General features: G+C 40.2%; 1 protein-coding gene across 1 annotated transcript in view; it reads left to right on the top strand.

The window, feature by feature from the left end:
* ABHD12 (abhydrolase domain containing 12, lysophospholipase) overlaps nt 1–20694 on the top strand; it is a 68316-nt gene that overhangs the window by 8299 nt on the left and 39323 nt on the right. The window lies entirely within an intron of this gene.

The raw sequence follows: 20694 nt of genomic DNA, 5'->3' as shown, positions 1-20694 counted from the left end.
CGGGAGAGGCCACAATAGTGAGAGGCCCGCATACCGCAAAAAAAAAAAAAAAGAAGATTTTGGGGATAGGAGTTAATTAATTTATTTATTTATTTTTGCTGTGTTGGGTCTTCATTTCTGTGCGAGGGCTATCTCTAGTTGTGGCAAGTGGGGGCCACTCACTGTCACGGCCTCTCTTGTTGTGGAGCACAGGCTCCAGATGCGCAGGGTCAGTAGTTGTGGCTCACGGGCCTAGTTGCTCCGTGGCATGTGGGATCCTCCCAGATCAGGGCTCGAACCCGTGTCCCCTGCATTAGCAGGCAGATTCTCAACCACTGCGCCACCAGGGAAGCCCGAAACTCTTCTTTTTTGATATGCGGTGTTGCAAAAATGGATGACAGAAGTGGTTCTCATGGGAAGTCGTTTCAGCTGTGACTTGCTGTGTGTCTGAGAAGCCATGTGTGTTCTGCACAGCTGAGTACTGCCTGGTCCTGGGGGGCCTGAGGGCAGCTGCCCCCCGGAGGGCCCTGCATATGGCCCAGTGACGGGGGTGTTAAGCTGGGTTTGAGGTGGAGGTGGGTAAGAGATCAACATGAACGGAGGGCAACACAGAGTGAGTATGTGGGACGTAGGCAGAATTCTTACCTCTCAGGTTTTGCTAATACACAAATAGAAGTTTCTAAATAGAATTTGTCTTGAGATGATACTTATGGGCTTTAGTTGTCTTAATCATGTGTAATCTGTTTACCAGGTATGGAAATGCCCTGGGAAGGTAGAAAGAGAAGGGGGTAGATGAGTGTCAGTGTGAGGAGTTTCAGAAGGAATTTCATTTTGCAAAGATGAAGGCAGAGAAGGAGTGTCAATGAAGGAATACAAGCATATCTCAGGAATGCTGCAATTTAGGGTTTGTCCTTAAAGCTTGAAAGTTGTCCTGAGCATTAGGGTAAAGAAAAGAAAGTTGCAGTTATTTTCAGTTCTTATCACACTTTCAGATCTCCACACAAGGTTTAGAGATATATATACATATATATTTTTTAATAAATTTATTTATTTATTTTTGGCTGCGTTGGGTCTTTGTTGCTGCGCTTGGGCTTTCTCTAGTTGCGGCAAGCAGGGGCTACTCTTCATTGCAGTGCGTGGGCTTCTCATTATGGTGGCTTCTATTCTGGCGGAGCACAGGCTCTAGGTGCGTGGGCTTCAGTAGTTGTGGCACGCGGGCTCAGTAGTTGTGGCTTGCAGGCTCTAGAGTGCAGGCTCAGTAGTTGTGGCACACGGGCTTAGGTGCTCCATGGTATGTGGTATCTTCCAGAACCAGGGCTCGAACCCGTGTCCCCTGCATTGGCAGGCGGATTCTTTACCACTGTGCCACCAGGGAAGTCCCAAGGTTTAGATATATTGACTGAACTATTCGTAATGGGAAGGGAAGAATGTTCAGTGTTGAAGCAGGTCGTTTGGATGCCATAGTTCAGGGTCCTAAAAGAGATATATGCCTTTTAACTTTCAACTGTTTCTTTCTCCTAATAATGTGTACAACACAGATTCTTTACTGTTTCATGTTTGACTTGTGCCATTCCTAGGCCTGGAACATCATGTGGTTCCTACCTGAAAGTGGCTGTGTCAGTGTTGGGTGCTCATAGATTATTGTATTCAACGAACAGTTAACTTGCTTCTGTTGTTTGTTTGATATCAAGCTAGGCACTGGGAAAGATGAAAGATGGCAGTATCTTTTTTTTAACATTTTTATTGGAGTATAATTGCTTTGCAGTGGTGTATTAGTTTCTTCAAGCATTTTTATTATGTCTATAGAAGAGACAAAATTCAAGTGTGGCTGGAGATGATTAGTCTGATCTCACATTCATCCTTTGTTGCTCTGACATTTTTTGTGCTGTTTTATCTTCACAGTATCTCATCTTTTAGGCTCCCACTTCAATGACAGGATATAACTCATCCTGTCAATGCATCTGTGGCATACCAAGCTTTCTGTAGATAAAAGAAAAGAAATGTTCACAGTTTAGGGACACGGCACACCTTGACAAGCCATGTCATGGCAGAACCTACGGGAAGGAAAATAAGACTGCCATTCTAGGACATCGGATACTTGGCTTTGGGTTCCAGAAGGAAGGGACTGTTACACCAGTGGAGGCCAGCTGGGAGCCTGCCAGTACAGCCCCAGAGCCTCAAGAGAAAGCACAAGGGAGATTCTGCAGGGACCAAGGCAGGGATCTTCAGGTATGAGGCCACCACAAGGGATGGCAACTGCCATGGTGAAAGGCAGCCCTTGAGAGATCCTGTCTCCTTCCCTCTGTTCCCTTCTCATTTTGTTTTTTTCCTGATTACAAAAGTAAAAAAAGATTTCTTAATACAGATTTAAAACAGAGAATATAATTGAGAAAGTGGAATTATCCCCTGGACAATTACTGTTAACAGTGTGACATATATTGAGAAGATTGCTTGCATGTTTATTCTTTTATTCATCTAACAAATACTTGTTGAAGACGTACTGTGTGCTGGAGGCTGTGGATAAAATGTTACAGAGTCAGACAGGTCCCAACCCTTGTGGAGCTCACATTCTCCTCGTGAAGGAGAAAGAAAGCAAAAAAGGTACATGTAAATACACACTAAATTTCAAGAGGTGGTAAAGTGCTATAAAGAAAAACAGGGCTTCCCTGGTGGTGCAGTGGTTAACAATCTGCCTGCCAATGCAAGAGACACGGGTTTGAGCCCTGGTCTGGGAAGATCCCACATGCCGCGGAGCAACTAAGCCCATGAGCCACCACTGCTGAACCTGCGCTCTAGAGCTTGCAAGCCACAACTACTGAGCCCACATTCCACAATTACTGAGCCTGTGCGCCTAGAGCCCACGCTCCACAACAAGAGAAGCCACCGCAATGAGATGCCTGTGCACTGCAACGAAGAGTAGCCCCCACTTGCCGCAACTAGAGAAAGGCCATGTGCAGCAATGAAGATCCAACGCAGCCAAAAACAAAATAAATAAATAAAGCAAGATAGCTTTAAGAAGAAGATAACAGACCCAAAATGGAGTTGCTTATGCTAAATAAGCCCACGTCACCAAACGGAGACTTAACTTCATTACAGACTCGGCTCTCCTAGAAATGGGTTCTTCAACCAGTCAATCAGGAATCACCTGGTCAGCACTAATGTGGTCATCTGCCTGATGGATCCCTGTTGTCTCCTAAAGGAAAGTGACCGTGGAATAAATAACTCGCTTCTGTTGTCTCATAAAACTTCCTTGTTCCCACTCTCTTCTCCCTGTGAAAGTCTTTCATTTTGTACAGCTCCTTGGAGTTCCTTTCTGTTTGCTACATGAGATGCTGCCCGATTGATGAATTGTTGAATAAAGCCAATAAGATCTTTAAGGTTTGCTCAGATGAATTTTGTTTTTTAACAGGAGGTAAAACAATTGTGTATGAAGCACTTGAAAACAAGCTATACTATAGTGATAAAACATCCTTGTCACTGTCAGGAGAACAAGGCCTTTTCACAGTAGGTCACCCAGCTGTTAAACTCTGCCAACATCCTCATGACTTTTTGTTTTCTTCTCTGGGAACAAAGACATTTATGGGATTGCACTTGTGTATTTTATTAAGGCCTTAAAGCTTTTAATTCTGTTCAGTGAAATTACTCCCAATACTATGTTTGAATAAGAGTTTGAAGATTGTTCTTAAGGTTTCCACCTATAAACTAGGTAGAAGTCCACCTGTTAGTCTTGGGGAGTGAATTTTGGATTTACTCTTTTGTTCCTTCTGAGAGAATATAATGAGATAATAGAATAGAATATATATATATGTATGTACACATATATATATGATGGAATATATAATATAAGATGTATTTTGAAATATATCTCTTAATATAATGGAATAAAGCGAAAAACTCTTCCTTAATAATCTTGATGGTTACAGTAATAGAGGAATTGGTGAAAACTAAATATAGATACTTTTTAATAGGAATACAATTCTTCCACTTCTGGCCACTGAAGATAGAGTAACAGGGACTGAATTTACCCTGAAATAACTAAAACAACAACAAAATCCAGACAAAATGCATGAAACAAGGTTTACAAACACTGGCCACTGGCAACGAGAGACAGTAGTCTCTGGAGAGGTGACAAACAAAGTGAGCCCTACAACAACTCCAGCTTACTGCCGTGAGAGTTTCCCCGCTGTATCACAGGGACAAGGAAATTGATGTGGAGCCTGGTGGACTTCCTGAGCTGTGGATAAGGTGCTGAGAGTCTGGGGACACCAACATGCCTACACTTTATAGGACAGAGGACCAGGGAGAGACATTGGTACAGAGAGAACTCTGGAGATCTGCAGAGGAGAATCTGGAGATCTCTACACCTTGAGTATTCAACACAGTGCTGCGCAGCACACGTGTGAGGAAACTATCTGAGGCTGGGGAGAGAACTTCCCGAAAGGTTTAGATGAAACAGTTCCAGTTCCCTCTAACAAGACCATAATTCACTGAACACTGGGTAGAACACTCAGGAATGTCATGCTTCAGTAATGGGAAATAATTAGCCCTAGACAGAGTACTGCTCTGGACCTACCTAACAAATCATAAAAACAAAACCCAGAAGAATCAAACTGTTTCCAATTCACTGCATCCTGAAACAAGATTCAATATTTATAGGAACATAAAAATATCCAGCACCCAACAAAGTAAAATTCACAATGTCTCATATCTAATCAAATATTACCAGATGTATTAGTTTGCTTGGGCAGCCGTAACAAAGTACTACATACTGGGTGGCTGAAACGAGAGAAATTTATTTTTTCACAATTCTGGATGCTAGAAGTCTGAGATCAGTGTGTTGGCAGCATTGGTTTCTTCTGGGGCCTCTCTCCTTGGCTTGTAGATGTCCATGTTCTCCCTGTGTCTTACATGGTCTTTCCTCTGCATGTCTGTCCAGGTTTCTTCTTATAAGGACACCAGTCTTATTGGATTACAGCCTACCATAATGACCAATTTTTCTTTTTAACATTTATTTATTTAGGCTGCGCTGGGTCTTAGTTGCAGCACACAGACTCTTAGTTGCGGCATGCAAACTCTTAGTTGTGGTATGCATGCAGGATCTAGTTTCCTAACCAGGGATCGAATCCAGGTCCCCTGCATTGGGAACACGGAGTCTTACCCACTTGACCACCAGGGAAGTCCCCACTAATGACCGAATTTTAACTTAATTTAACCTCTTAAAGACTCTATCTCCAAATACAGTCACATTCTTAGCACCTGGGGTTAGTATCTAGATGTATGAATTACAGTTGGGGAGCACAGTGCAAGGAGACAGGAAAATGTAACCTGTAATGAGAATAAACAATCAATGAAAACCAATCCAGAACCGACACAGATGGTACAGTCAGCAAAGGACATTAGGACAGTTATTACAACTATATTCCATGTGTTCAAAAAGTTAAGTAGAGTCATGGAAGGTATGAAAATTACCCAAATCAAGTTTCTAAAGATGACAAACTACAAGTGTGTTAAGTGAAAGATATACTGAGGGGCATTAATGGCAGATTAGATGTTGTAGAAGGAAAGATTCAGTTATCCAACATGAAACATAAAAAAGAATCAAAAAATTTTCAGACGTAGCACTGAACTGTGGAACAACTTCAGGCAACTTAATATATGGGTAATTAGAGTTCCCACAGAAGCAGGAGAGAAAGAAAAAATAGGTGAAAGAATAATGGCCAGAAACTTTCCAAGCTTGATGGAAACTGTAAACTCAACTCAGTGAATCACCCACACAAAAAACAGGAAGAAGGGACTTCCCTGGTGGCGCAGTGGTTGAGAGTCCGCCTGCTGATGCAGGGGACACGGGTTCGTGCCCCGGTCTGGGAAGATCCCACATGCTGTGGAGTGGCTGGGCCCGTGAGCCATGGCCACTGAGCCTGCGCGTCCAGAGTCTGTGCTCCACAACAGGAGAGGCCACAACAGTGAGAGGCCCGCGTACCACCCCGGGTCCCAAAAAAAAAAAAAAAAAAAAAAAAAAAACAGGAAGAAAACTATACCAAGGCACATCATAATCAAATTACTCAAAACCAGTGATGAAGAGAAAAATCTTAAAAGCAGCCAGAGGAAGAAAGACATGTACAGGAAAGCAAATATGCAGGTGACAGCCGATTTCTTGTGATAAAAAAAAAGGCGGCCATGGAACAGCATATTTAAAACACTTGAAAAAAAAAAAGAAAACCAAAAAACCTCTGTCCACCTAAAATTTATTCTCTCTTTTCTCTTCTCTTTTCTTTTTTCTTTCCTCTTTTTTTTTTTCTCCTTCCTCCCTGCCTTCTTTCTTTCCTTATAAATGAAGTATAATTGACTTAACTGTATTAGTTTCAGGTGTACAACATAGTGATTCAGTATTTTTATACATTACAAAATGATCACCATGATAAGTCGCTACCATCTCTCACCCTACAGAGTTATAGTATTATTGATTATATTCCCTGTACTGTATGTTTCATCCCTGTGACTTACTTATTTTACTGGAAGTTTGTACTTCTTTTTTTTTTTTTGTGGTATGCGGGCCTCTCACTGCTGTGGCCTCTCCCGTTGTGGAGCACAGGCTCCGGATGCGCAGGCCCAGCGGCCATGGCTCACGGGCCCAGCCGCTCCGTGGCATGTGGGATCCTCCCGGACCGGGGCACGAACCTGTGTCCCCTGCATCGGCAGGCGGACTCTCAACCACTGCACCACCAAGGAAGCCCGGAAGTTTGTACTTCTTAATCTCCCTAACCTATTTCACTTATCCCCCTACATGCCTCCCCTCTGGTAGCCACCAATTTGTTCTCTATCAGTCTGTTTCTGTTTTGTTATGTTTGTTCTGTTCTTTAGATTCCACATACAAGACAAATCATATGGTATTTGTCTTCCTCTGTCTGACTTATCTCAGCATAATACCTTCAGGTCCCTCCATATTGTCACAAAAGACAGATTTCATTTTTTAAAAAAATAAGTTTATTTTTGGCTGTGTTGGGTCTTTGTTGCTGCACATAGGCTTTTTCTAGTTGCAGCAAGCGAGGGCTACTCTTTGTTGCGGAGCACGGACTCTAGGCACACGGGCTTCAGTAGTTGTGGTGCTTGGGCTTAGTTGCTCCGCAGCATGTGGGATCTTCCTGGACCAGGGCTCAAACCCATATCCCCTGCATTGGTGGGCAGATTCTTAACCACTGCGCCACCAGGGAAGTTCCCAGATTTCTTTTTTTTTTTAATGGCTGAATCATGGTCTTGTGTGTGTGTGTGTGTGTATGTGTGTGTGTGTGTGTGTGTGTGTGCGTGTGTGTGTATCACATCATTATCCATTCATCTGTTATTGTCTTTTTTGATGATAGTCATTCTGACAGGTGTGAGGTGATATCTCATGGTTTTCATTTGCATTTACTTGATTAGTGATGCTAAGCATCTTTTCATGTGTCTCTTGGCCATCTGTGTATCTTCTTTGGAAAAATGTCTGTGTGGGTCCTCTGACCCATTTTTTAATTGAGCTGTTTGTTTTTTAATGTTTAGTTGTATGAGTTCTTATACATATTGGCTATTAACCCCTTATCAAATACACTGTTTGCAAATATCTTCTCTCATTCAGTAGGGTGCCTTTTTGTTTTGCTGATAGTTTCCTTCACTGTGCAAAAGCTTTTTAGTTGGATGTAGTCCTATTCATTTATTTTTCCCTTTGTTTCCCTTGCCTGAGGAGATATCTATATATCTCTATCTATCTGATGTCAGAGAGCATACTGCCTATGTTTTCTTCTAGGAGTTTATGGTTTCAGGTCTTACATTAATCCATTTTGAATTTATTTTTGTATATAGTGTGAGAAAGTAGTCCAGTTCGCTTCTTTTGCATGTAGCTCTCCAGTTTTCCCAACACCATTTATTGAAGAGGCTTTCTTTTTCCCATCATATATTCTTGCCTCCTTTGTCGTAGATTAATTGACCATATAATTGTGGGTTTATTTCTGGGCTCGCTGTTCTGTTCTGTTGATCCATGTGTCTGTTTTTGTTCCAGTATCATACTGTTTTTTTGTTTTTGTTTGTTTAGGCTGCACTGTGTCTTAGTTGTGGCACGCGAGATCTTGTAGCATGTTTACTTGCAGCATGCGGGATCTTAGGTTGCGGCATGTGGGCTTCTTAGTTGTGGCATGCATGTGGGATCTTTTTCCCCGACTAAGGATTGAACTGAGGCACCTTGCATTGGGACTGTGGAGTCTTACCCACTGGACCACCAGGGAAGTCCCACTGTTGTTTTTTTTAAAAATTGAAGTATAGTTGATTTACAGTGTTGTCATACTGTTTTGATTACTATAGCTTTGTAGTATAGTTGGAAATAATGGCACATGATACCTCCAGCTTTGTTCTTTCTTAAAATTATTTTGGCTATTTTGGACTCTTTTGTGTTTCCATACAAATTTTGGCATTATTTGTTCTAGTTCTGTGAAAAATTCCGTTGGAATTTTGATAGGGATTGCATTGAATCTGTGGATTGTCTTGGGATTCTTCTAATCCATGAACATGATATATCTTTCCATTTGTTTCTTTTTAGTTTCTTTCATCAGTGTATTATAGTTTTCTGGGTACAGATCTTTTCCCTCCTTGGTTAGATTTACTCCTGGATATTTTATTCTTTTTGATGCAATTGTAAATGGGGTTGTTTTCTTAATTTCTCTTTCTGACAGTTCATTGTTAGTGTACAGAAATGCAACAGATTTGTATTATTTTGCATCCTGCAGCTTTACTGGATTCATTGGTGAGTTCTGATAGGTTTTTTGGTGGTGTCTTTAGGATATTTTCTATATAATGTCATGTCATATGCAAACAGTGACCGTTTTACTGCTTCCTTTCCAACTTGGATTCTTTTCATTTTTCTTGTCTGATTGCTGTGTCTAGGACTTCCAGTACTATCTTGAATAAAAATGGTGAGTGGGCATCCTTGTCTTGTTCCTGATCTTAGGGGAAATGCTTTCCGCTTGTCACCTTTTTGTATGATGTTGGCATAGATTTACCATAGATGGATAGATGGCCTTTGTTATGTTGAGGTATATTCCCCCTATACCAACTTGGGTGAAAGTTTTTATCATAAATGGGTATTGGATTTTGTCAAAAGCTTTTTCTGCATCTATTAAGATGATCATGATTTTTATTTTTCAATTTGTTATGTGGTGTATCACATTGATTTCTGGGTATTGAAACACCCGCATCCATGGGATAAATCCCACTTGATTATGGTGTATGATCTTTTTGATGTATTGTTGAATTCATTTTGCTAATATTTTATTGAAGATTTTTACATCAGTGTTCATCAGGGATATTGGCCTCTGTTTTCCTTATTTTGTGGTATACTCATCTGGTTTTGGTACCAAGGTGATGCTGGCCTTGTAGAATAAGTTTGGAAGCACTCCTGACTCTTCCTTTTTTGCGGTAGTTGGAGAAAGATAGATATCAATTCTTTAAATGTTTGGTAGAATTCACCTATAAATCCATCTGATCCTGGACTTTGTTGGGAGTTTGTTTTGTTTTGGTTTTTGTTTTTGTTTATTTTGCTGATTCAGTTTCATGACTGGTAATCATTCTGTTCATATCTTCTGTTTTTTTCTGATTCAGTTTTAGGAGATTGTACGTTTTTAGGAATTTATCCATTTATTCTGGGTTGTCCATTTGATTGGTGTTTAATTGTAGTAATCTTTTATGATCCTTTGTATTTCTGTGGTGTCATTTATAACTTCTCTTTCATTTCTGATTTTATTGATTTGGTCCCACTCTTTTTTTTATTGATGAGTCTGGCTAAAGGTTTGTCAATTTTGTTTATCTTTTCAAAGAACTAGCTCTTAGTTTCATTGATCTTTTCTGCTGTTGTTTTAAGTCTCCATTTATTTCTGCTCAGATCTTTATTTTTCTTTCCTTCTACTAACTATGAGTTTTGTTTGTTCTTCTATTTCTAGTTCCTTAGATTTTTCTTGTTTCCTGAGGTAGGCTTGTATTACTATAAACTTCTTTCTTAGAATGCTCTTGCTGTGTCCCATAGGTTTTGGATCATTGTATTTCCATTTTCATTTGTCTTCAGGTATTTTTTAATTTCCTCTTTGATTTCTTCAGTGACCCATTGTTTGTTGAGAAGCATATTGTTTAGCCTCCACATGTGTGTTTGTGTTTTTTGCAGTTTTTTCCATGTAGTAGATTTCTACTCTCATACCACTGTGGTTGGAAAGGATGCTTGCTATGCTTTCCATCTTAACTTTATTGAGACTTGATATATCTTTTAAGTTCATCTGGTCTAGTGTGTCACTTAAGGCCAGTGTTTCCTTATTGATTTCCTCTCTGGATGATCTGTCCACTGATGTAAGTGGGGTGTTAAAGTCCCCTACTATTATTGTGTTACTGTCAGTTTTTCCCTTCATGTTTGTTAATATTTGCTATATGTATTTAGTTGCTCCTATGTTGGGTGCATATATGTTTACATTTGTTATATCTTCCTATTGGATTGATCCCTTGATCATTATTTAATGTCCTTTGTCTCTTGTTACAGTCTGTTCAAAAATCTATTTTGTCTGATATACGTATTGCTGCCCCTGCTCTCTTTTTGTTTCCATTTGCGTGGAATACCGTTTTCCGTTGCCTCACTTTCAGTCTCTGTGTTTTTAGATCTGAAATGCGTCTCTTCAGCATAGTAGTCAGCATATAGATGGGTTGTGTTTTTTTTTAGTCTGTTAAGCCGTTCTGTGCCTTTTGATTGGAGCATTTAGTCCATTTACTTTTAAAGTAATTATTGATAGGTATGTACTTATCGCCATTTTTAAAAATAAATTTATTTATTTATTTTTGGTTGCGATGGGTTCTCATTGCTGTGCACAGGCCTTCTCTAGTGGTGGCAAGCAGGGGCTACTCTTCGTTGCGTTGGTGCGGGCTTCTCATTGTGGTGGCTTCTCTTGTTGCGGAGCACGGGCTCTAGGCACGCGGGCTTCAGTAGTCATGGCATGCAGGCTCAGTAGTTGTGGCTCGCGGGCTCTAGAGCGCAGGCTCAGTAGTTGTGGTGCATGGGCTTAGTTGCTCCACGGCACGTGGGATCTTCCTGGACCAGGCTCGAACCTGTGTCCCCTGCATTGGCAGGCGGATTCTTAACCACTGTGCCACCAGGGAAGTCCCTACTTATTTCCATTTTGTTAAATGTTTTCTGATTGTTTTTATAGTTCTCATTTGTTCCTTCTTCTTTTGCTCTTTTGTGATTTGATGATATCTTTAGTGTTATATTTGGGTTGCTTTCTCTTTGTGTGTGTGTGTGCGAGAGAGAGTTGTAAGATTTTGGTTTGTGGTTACCATGATGTTCATATATAACAATTACAGACACACATATGTAATATATGTTAGTAATAACTTGTGTTATTATTTTAAGTTGATGATCTTTTAAGTTGAAATTCAGTCTAACAACCCTGCATTTTTATTCTCCCACCATGTTTAATTTTTTTGACATCATGTTTTACATCTTTTTGTGTATACCTTAACTACTTATCGTGGATATAGGTGATTTTACCACTTTTGTCTTTTACCCTTCCTACTAGCTTTATAAGTGGTTGATGCACTGCATTTACTGTATGTTTGCCTTTACCAATGAGATTTTTTCCTTTCATAATTTTCATATTTCTAGTTGTGTGGTCTTTTCCATTTTTTTTTTTTTAAATCCTGCTTAGAGAAGTCCCTTTAACATTTCTCATAATGCCAATGCAGTGGTGCTGAATTCTTTTAGTTATTGTTTATATGTAGAACATTTTCTTTCTTCTTCAAATATGAATGATAGCCCTGCTGGGTAGAGTATTTTTGGTTACTGTAAGTACCCTGTATATGAACCTTGAAGTTGTGAACTTTCAAAAACGGAAACATGTGCTCACATGTCCAGTCATGTAAGTTAGTTCATGTGTCTGGCGTACATTGTCACGTGCATGCATCCTCTACAAGTGGTTGTCCTTTTGTGTACTTTACAGTAGTGTATAGAGTACAGTAGTACAGTGTCTTTATTTCAAGCCCAGGATATCTGGAAGGAAGTGTAAAAGCAGTGATGATGTAGCTGGACTTTTCTAGGTACTGTACTGTAAGATTAAAAGTGCTTTCTTTATTTTTTGTGTTTGTTTTTTATGTATTACTTGTGTGAAAATTATTATAAACCTATTGCAGTACAGTACTATATAGCCAGTTGTGTTTGGGTACCTAGGCTAACTTTGTTGGACTTAACGAACAAATTGGACTTAATGAATGGACTCTTGCAATGGAACTCATTTGTATGTAGGGGACTTACTATATAGATTTTTTCCCTTTCATTACTTTGAATATATCGTGCCACTTCCTTCTGGCCTGCGAAGTTTCTGCTGAAAAGTCGGCTGATAGTCTTAGGGAGTTCCCCTGCACATAACTAATTGCCTTTTTTTTTGCTACTTTTAAGATTCTTTATCTTTAATTTTGCCACTTTAATTATAATTTGTCTTGGTGTAGATCTCTTTGGATTCACCTTGTTTGGGACTTAGTGCTTCCTGGACTTGGATGTCTGTTTCCTTTTCCAGGTTAGGGAAGTTTTCAGCTATTATTTGTTTGAATAAGTTCTGTGCCTCTTTCTCTCTTCTCCTTTTGGGACACCTATAATGTGAATGTTAGTATGCTTGATGTGGTCCTAGATGTCTCTTATTAAACTATGCTCATTTTAAAAAATTCTTTTTTCTGTTAAGGCTGGATGGTTCCACTACTCTGTCTTCCAGTTTGCTGATTCGTTCTCATTCACTGTTCATTCCTTCCAGTGTAGTTTTATTTCAGTTATTATGTTCGTCAGCTCTGTTTGATTCTTCTTTATATTTTCTAACTTGTTGAAATTCTCACTGCGTTCATCCATTCTTCCCCCAAGTTCTTTAAGCATCTTTATGAATATTACCTTGAACTCTTTGTTGGGTAGTTTGCTTATCTCTGTCTTGCTCAGTTCTTCTTCTAGGGTTTTGTCTTGTTCCTTTATTTGAAACAGATTCCTTTGTTGTTTCATTTTGTCTAATTCTCTGTGTTTATTTCCCCATATTTGGTAGGTTGGTTACGTCTCCTGATCTTGGAAAAGTGGCCCTGTGTAGGAGATGTCCTGTGTGGCTTAGCAGTCTACTCCCCTCTGGCCACCAGAGCTATATGCTCTAGGGGTGCCCCCTATGTTGGCTGCATGGGCCCTTCTGTTGTGGCAGGGTCTACTACTGTGGGCATGCTGAGAGGTGGGCCTGGACCCGGGCCAGGTTGACTGCCAGGTCCTGCCTCGTGCAGTGGCTGTTGGCCCATTGGTTGTTGGGGCCGAGTCCTGGTACATCTAGCTGCATGTCCTGCGGTGTCCTGGGGTTGTTGCCAGCCTGCTAGTGGGCGGATAAGCCCCTGACCCTAATAGGCTAGAGAGAAGACTCCAAAATGGTGCCTGCCAGTGCCACTGTTCTTGTGGTAGAATGAGCTCCCCAAAATGGCTGCTACCAGTATCTGTGTCCCCAAGGGGAGTCCCAGTTGCCTCCTGCCTCTTCAGGATGCTCTCCAAGATTAGTAAGTTGGTGTGACCCAGGCTACTTTCAAATTACTCTCTCTCTGCTGGGACTTGGAGCATGAGATTTTGTGTGCACCCTTTAACAGCACACTCTCTGTTTACTGTAGCTCTCTAGCTCTCCTGTATAGAAGCCCCACTAGCCTTCAAAGCGAGATGTTCTGGGGGCTGATCTTCCTGGTGCAGGACCCCTGGACTGGGGTGCCTGATGTGGGGCTCAGACCCCTCACTCCTTGGGGAAAACATGTGCAATTGTGATTATCCTTCTGTCAGTGTGTTGCCTACTTGGGGTGTGGGTCTGCCTCTCCTACCTGTCTCATTGTGGTTCCTTCTTCATACCGTTAATTCTGGAAAGTCTTTTCTGCTAGTCTTTATGTTCTTCTCATAGACAGGTGTTCTGTAAATAGTTGTGATTTTGGTGTGCCTGTGGGAAAAGGTGAGCTCAGGGTTTTCCTGCTCCACCATCTTGGCCACACTTCACCTAGAATTCTTTACCAGGTGAACACATCTTCCAAAAACAAAGAAGTTTTCAGACACATGAAAGCTGAAAGAGTTAATCACCAGCAGACCCACACTCTAAGAAACGTTCAAGGATGTCCTTCAGGCAGAAGAAAAATTATACCAGATGAAAACCTGAATCTACACAAATGAATGAAGAACACTGGAAATGATTATGTGAGAAAATATGTAAGCTATATTTTTTATTATTTAAATATCTTTATATTAAAATTGCTTATATAAAAGTAGTAACAATGCTTTGTGAAGTTTATAACATCTATAAAGTAAAATTCATGACAACAAATGGATATAGCCCAGGAGAGAAGAAATGGAAGTAAACTATTATAAGATCTTTATGTTATATGTGAAATGGTATCTCACTTGGATGTCAATATGATAAAGATGGACACTGTAAACCTTAAGGCAGTCGCTAAAGGAACAGAACCAAGAGTTAATAGGTACCCAGCAAAGGAAATAAAATGAAATCATAAAAAAAATGCTTGGTTAATTCAAAGGAAGGCAGAAAATGAGGAAAAGGGGAACAAAGATAGATGGAACAAATAGAAAACAAAAAGCAAGATGGTCTAAACACCCAATTATAAGGCAGAGATGATTCAGATTGGTTAAAAAAAAGCAATATCCAACTATGTGATGCCTACCAAAGAAAGGCATTTTAAATATAAAACAAAAAGGTTAAAATTATATGAATGAAAATATATACATACCATGGTAACACTAGTTAGAAGGTAGCTGGGGTGTCTATATTAATATCAGATGAAGTAGACTTCAGAGCAAAGAATATTACCGAGATAAAGAAGATCATTTCATAATGACAAAGGGATAAAATAATCAAGGGGACATAACAGCCCTAAACATTTAAATACATAATTGACAGGGCTTCAGAATACATGAAGCAGAAATAGAACTGCAAGGAAAATAGACACATCCACAATTATAATCAGAGATTTCAATAACTGATAGAAGCAGGAAGCAGAAAATCAGTAAGGATACAGTACACTTGACCAACATTGTTCACCAGTTTAACTTGGTTGACAGTTCCCCCAACAATAGCAGGTACACATTCTCCTCAAGTACACATGGAACATTTACCAGGTAGACCACATTCTAGGCCATGAAACAAGTCTCAATAATTTAAGAGAATTTATGTCATGCAAAGTCTGTTTTCTGACCACAAAGATTTAAATTAGAAATCAATAATAGAAAGATGTCTGGAAAAATCCCCAAACATTTGAGTACTGAATAACACACTTTTGAATAAACCACCAGTCAAGGAAGAAATCAAAGGGGAAATTAGACAATAGTTGGAACTGAATGAAAATAAACATGTATGCCCCTAAAGCATCCTTGGGGAGTTTATAACATAAATACTTACAGTAGAAAAGAAGACAGGTCTGTAGTCAATGACTTTAGCTTGTTTTAAGATACTAGAAAAAAAGAGCAAATTAAACCCAAACCAGAAAGAAGCATATGATAAATACCAAACAAATCAGAAAAATAGAAAACAGAAAAACAATGTTTATAGCAGGTTTAATGTATAACAAGCAAGTACTGGAAACAACCTAAATGTCCAACAAGTGAATGTAAAAACAAATTATATATCCCTACAATGGAATATTACTCAGCAATCAAGAGGAATGAACTTGGAACATAGAGAATATATTGGACAATGAAACTACTCTGCATGGTACTACAGTGGTGGATACATATCATTATACATTTGTCCATACTCTTAGAATGTATACTGTGAGTGAATCCTAAAGTAAGCTATGGACTCTGGGTGATGATGTGCCAGTGGAGGTTCATCATTTGTAATAAATGTATCACTGGTGGGGGATGTAATAGTGGGTGAGGGGACTTACCTGGTGGCCCAGTGGTTAAGACTCCATGCTCCCAATGCAAGGGACATGGGTTCGATCCTTTGTTGGGGAACTAAGATCCCGCATGCTACATGTGCGGCCAAAAAAAAAAAAAAAGTGGGTGAGGTTGGCGGTGGGGAGGTGTTGTATGCACCTTCTGTTCAGTACTGCTGTAAAGCTAAAACTGCTCTAAAAAAGTTTTTTTAAAGGAGTGAACTATTGATACAGACAGGAGTAAGTGAACAAATGAATCTCAAAATAATTGTGCTGAGTGAAAGAATCCATTTCATTTAGGTAAAACAAGCAAATTCAAACTAACCTGTAGTGATAGAAAGTCTGTGGTTGCTTGGGGGTGGGGAATGGGGACCAGAGAGGGGCAGGAGGGAGGAATAAAAAGGGGCAAGAGGAAACTTCTGGGGTGATAGGTATGTTCATTATCTTGAATGTGGTGATGGTTTCACAAGTGTTTAATAAGTTAAAACTTATCACATTATACATTAAATATGTGCAGTTTATGTCAATTATACCTCAATAAATGTGTTTAGAAAACAAAATAAATATTACTGAGCTTTTACATGAGCATTTTGAAAAAAGTTTTCCCCCAGCTTTCATTCTTGTCCATGTTGTTGTCACCACCTGCTCAGTGTAGAACTTCTTTTGGTTTTATTGCCACCAGCCTCTGAAATTATGGGCATTGTCAGGTGAGCTGAAACACCAAGGAGAAACCCATGCGAGCTGAGGGTCAAGTTACTTTTTGGATTTCTAGCAATGTTTAATTCATTCCCTATGAGGATTTGGTGGAATGGAAAGGGTGGGCCAGACTGAGAGACCCAGGACACAAGCTCATCCTCAGCTTAGGCCTTACCTTGAGCAAGTGAATTAATAACTGTGAGCTTAGTTTTCATATCTCTAAAATGGGAGTGTTACCTATTTTACCTGCTTCATGGAGTTGTAGTAATATCTCAGCAAGGTTTATCAGTATTATACAAGTATAAAGTGAGTGGTATAATGTTTTTGTTTCCCTGTCCACTTACCCCATCTACTTTCTCTGTTAATTTAAAAGAAGTTCGCAAGAGACACCTGTTTTGCATGTGAATTTGTTTTCCTTGTTTTTATACTTTTGTTTTGGAGATAATTAAATTACCTGTATTGTTAAGTCCTTATTTTTTTGCTTTGTATTGCTACAGGTTTTAGAACTTTCTCAGATACTTTTTTGCTATGAAAATAGCACTGGAGAGTAAGTAGTTTCTAGTTGGTAGGGTGCTTACTACTTTGCTTAGAGACTTGTATTGTCTCTTACTGACAATTCTAGTGCTAGGCAAACAATGCTTCTTGAGTGAAAAGGGAGTTATAATAATTTCCCAAATGAGACAGCCTTTTAAAAAAATTTATTGTGGTAAAATATACAAAGCAAAATTGACCACTTTAACCTTTAAGTGTATAGTTCAGTAGCATTAAGCACATTCACTGTGTTTAAATGTCTGTGTTGCTGAGGGGGCCTTTGTTAAGAGCCAAGGCTACTACACTCAAGGTCTTGGTCTGCAGTCCCTCAGGAGCAGGAAGGCTGTGTTTGCTGAGCTTTTAAAGCAGTAGTCTTGTATCCTGGATGCCCCACTGTCTTTCAAAAATAGCATCAAGCAAGTTGGTGTTTGCTGAAGATGGGGGTAAGGAAACTGAAGGAGAGTGGTAGAGACAGAACAATCAAAAAGAAATGAAGAGAAGGAAAAGGAAAGAATCAATAAAGATAGTCACAGAAAGAGTTAATAAAAATAACATTGAGTGCTTTGTACCAGATACCATTTTCTTAAGCACTTTACATGTTTTAACTTTTATTTTTATCTATTTAAAAATTATTTTGGGGCTTCCCTGGTGGCGCAGTGGTTAAGGATCCACCTGCCAATGCAGGGGACACAGTCTGGGAAGCTCCCACATGCCATGGAGCAACTAAGCCTGTGCGCCACAACTACTGAACCTGCGCTCTAGAGCCTGCGAGCCACAACTACTGAGCCCGCATGCCACAACTACTGAAGGCCGCATGCCTAGAGCCTGTGCTCCACAATGAGAAGCCACCACAGTGAGAAGCCCATACACCACAATGAAGAGTAGCCCCCACTCGCCGCAACTAGAAAAAGCCCATGTGTATCAATGAAGACCCAACGCAGGCAAAAATAAATAAATTTTTAAAATAAATTAAAAAAAAATAAAAATTATTTTTTATTATTCTTTTTGGCTGTACCATGCGGTTTTCAGGATCTTAATTCCCTGACCAGGGATTAAACCTGGGCCACCACAGTGAAAGCACTAGTCCTAACCACTGGACCACCAGGGAATTCCCTGTATTAACTTTTAAATGTTTACAACTACCTCACAAGGTACTGTAGTCCCCATTTCACAGATGAGGAAATCAAGGCACAGATAGGTAGCTTGCCTAGGGTCACACAGCCACTGGAGGCAGAGCAACAAAAATTGGTTGTGAGATATAATGGAAGAGAAGACCAAATAAAGTCAATAACAAAAAATGCCTATAAGGAATAATGCCTTGGAAAGAAGTACACAAAATCTGTAAGAGGAAAACTTCAGACATTCTTGGAGGACACAGAAGTAGACTTGAACAAATGTAAGGACCTATTTGTTCTTGAGTTGGAAAGCTCACATCATAAACTGCCTAATCTCCCGAAGTTTGATTATTCATTTAACAAAATTCCAAGTAAAAATGCCAACCTGGTTCTCTCGGGTTCCACACGAGCTGATTCTGAACAAACAACATACAGGAGTGCCAAGAGCCCTGTGGAGGGGAGTGCGAGTAGAGACTGGACCATGCTGCCGTGTTCAGGTTCTGCAGGATGGCAGCAACTCTGAGTAACAAGCCATTGAGACAGGACGGAAATTCCAGAAACATGAATACAAAGAACATCTGCATGATATCACTAATGAAAAAAGAAAAAAATATTTGCAACTCATTTAGATAAGGAGCTAATTGCTCTAATAGATAAAGAGCTTCTGGGAATTGAAAAGAAAAAGATCAAAACCCAATGAAAAATATGCAAAGGGCATGCATAATTAATAGAAAAAGAAATACCATATCCCTTCAGTATGTGAAAGGGTACTCAACCATACTTATTCATAATTAGAGAAATCAGATCAAAACTACACCAAGATGCCATTTCTCACCTATCAGATTGGCACACATGCATCTTAGACAACCATTTTGCTAGTGAGGCTTTGAGGGAAGCAGGAATTTGAGAGTAATCTCTTAATCACAGTTGCATTTACTCTTTGATCCAACAGTTTCCATTCTGGGACTATCCAGTGTGCACTTGCACATACAAAATTGCACTTGTACAGATGATTCGTGGTGCACTGACTGCTGGAAACAGCCTCAGTGTCCAGTGGTAGGAGACTGGTTTAATGCCCTAGGATGTATCAACCCAGTGAAATATTGTAGGGCTGCAACATAGCTGTGAATTGACAGGGAGGGACTGCCCGGGTATATTGTTGAGAGAAAAATCAAGGTGTGAAACAGCTTACAGTGTGTAGTGTCCCCCTTTTGTATGAGAAAAAGAAGGATGAGAACATGTACATGTATTTGCACAAGGAAACGCTGGGAGGATAATTATGTAATAAAAGTGGTTATCCGAATGCATGGAGGCGAGTTGTCAGTGAGACTATATTTTACTTTTTGAAATATGTAAACATGTGACCTTTAAAAGAATTATTGGTAAACGAAAAACAAAAATAAGCATGTAGAATATAAGCTCATGTCATCATTGATACCAGCTACTTTACCAAATTAGTACCGACAACTACACGCACATTGCCAGAATCACATTGCTCTGGTGAGTCTGCTCACTCAGCTTCGCCTGCTCCCCAGGTGGGCTGGAAATGGAGTCTGACTGGAAATGTAGACATTTCCCATCATCACCTCTGCCCTAGGGAAGGGTGAGTACAGACTTCTGGAGATCTGCTAGCCACCTCCACCACAGATCCTAACTTTATGTGGCATCAAGTTTATAAGAATATACTATGCTAGTATATTAACAGAGGCTCCTATAGGATCATATGATTTGAGGTTATTTTTATTCTCTTTTCAATGCTTTTATGCAGTTTGCAAGTTTTCTACATTTATCTGTTAACAGAGAGGGCATAAAGCTATGAAAAAGTAATCCCTGTTGCATATTGAGAGCATATTCCATTTTCTTCTCACAGACTGTGTTACAGAGAGGACATCTGTGCAGAGCCTTCCTGACATGCTAGGATGCTCTCCTCCTTTGTGGTCAGTCCTTAAGAGTGGATGGAATCACTTGGTCAGAGAGCAGGGCCCTCTGGCAGTGGGCAGGGTGTTTGCTCATACTTACTGTTTTGGTATAGTCAGTATTCTTTTTTTTGCCACTGCACAGCTTGATGGATCTTAGTTCCTGGACCAGGGATCAAACCCGTGTCCCCTGCAGTGGCAGCAAGGAGCCCTAACCACCCACTGGACCACCAGGGAATTCCCTGTCAGTATTTTTTTATACATATAAATTTATTTATTTTTATCTTCGGCTGCGTTGGGTCTTCGTTGCTGCGCGCGGGCTTTCTCTAGTTGCAGCAAGTGGGGACTGCCCTGATGAGGTGCGCGAGCTCTTGTTGCGGAGCATGGGCTGTAGGCGCGCAGGCTTCAGTAGTTGTGACATGCGGGCTCAGTAGTTGTGGTGCGTGGGCTTAGTTGCTCTGAGGTATGTGGGATCTTCCCGGACCAGGGATCGAACCCATGTCCCCTGCATTGGCAGGCCGGTTCTTAAC

This window comes from Neophocaena asiaeorientalis, unplaced genomic scaffold (assembly GCF_003031525.2).
Source record: "Neophocaena asiaeorientalis asiaeorientalis breed wild unplaced genomic scaffold, Neophocaena_asiaeorientalis_V1.1 scaffold528, whole genome shotgun sequence".
NCBI classification, from domain to species: Eukaryota; Metazoa; Chordata; class Mammalia; order Artiodactyla; family Phocoenidae; genus Neophocaena; species Neophocaena asiaeorientalis.
Note: the sequence above shows the minus strand (reverse complement) of the source record. Positions and strands in the feature narration are given on the sequence as shown.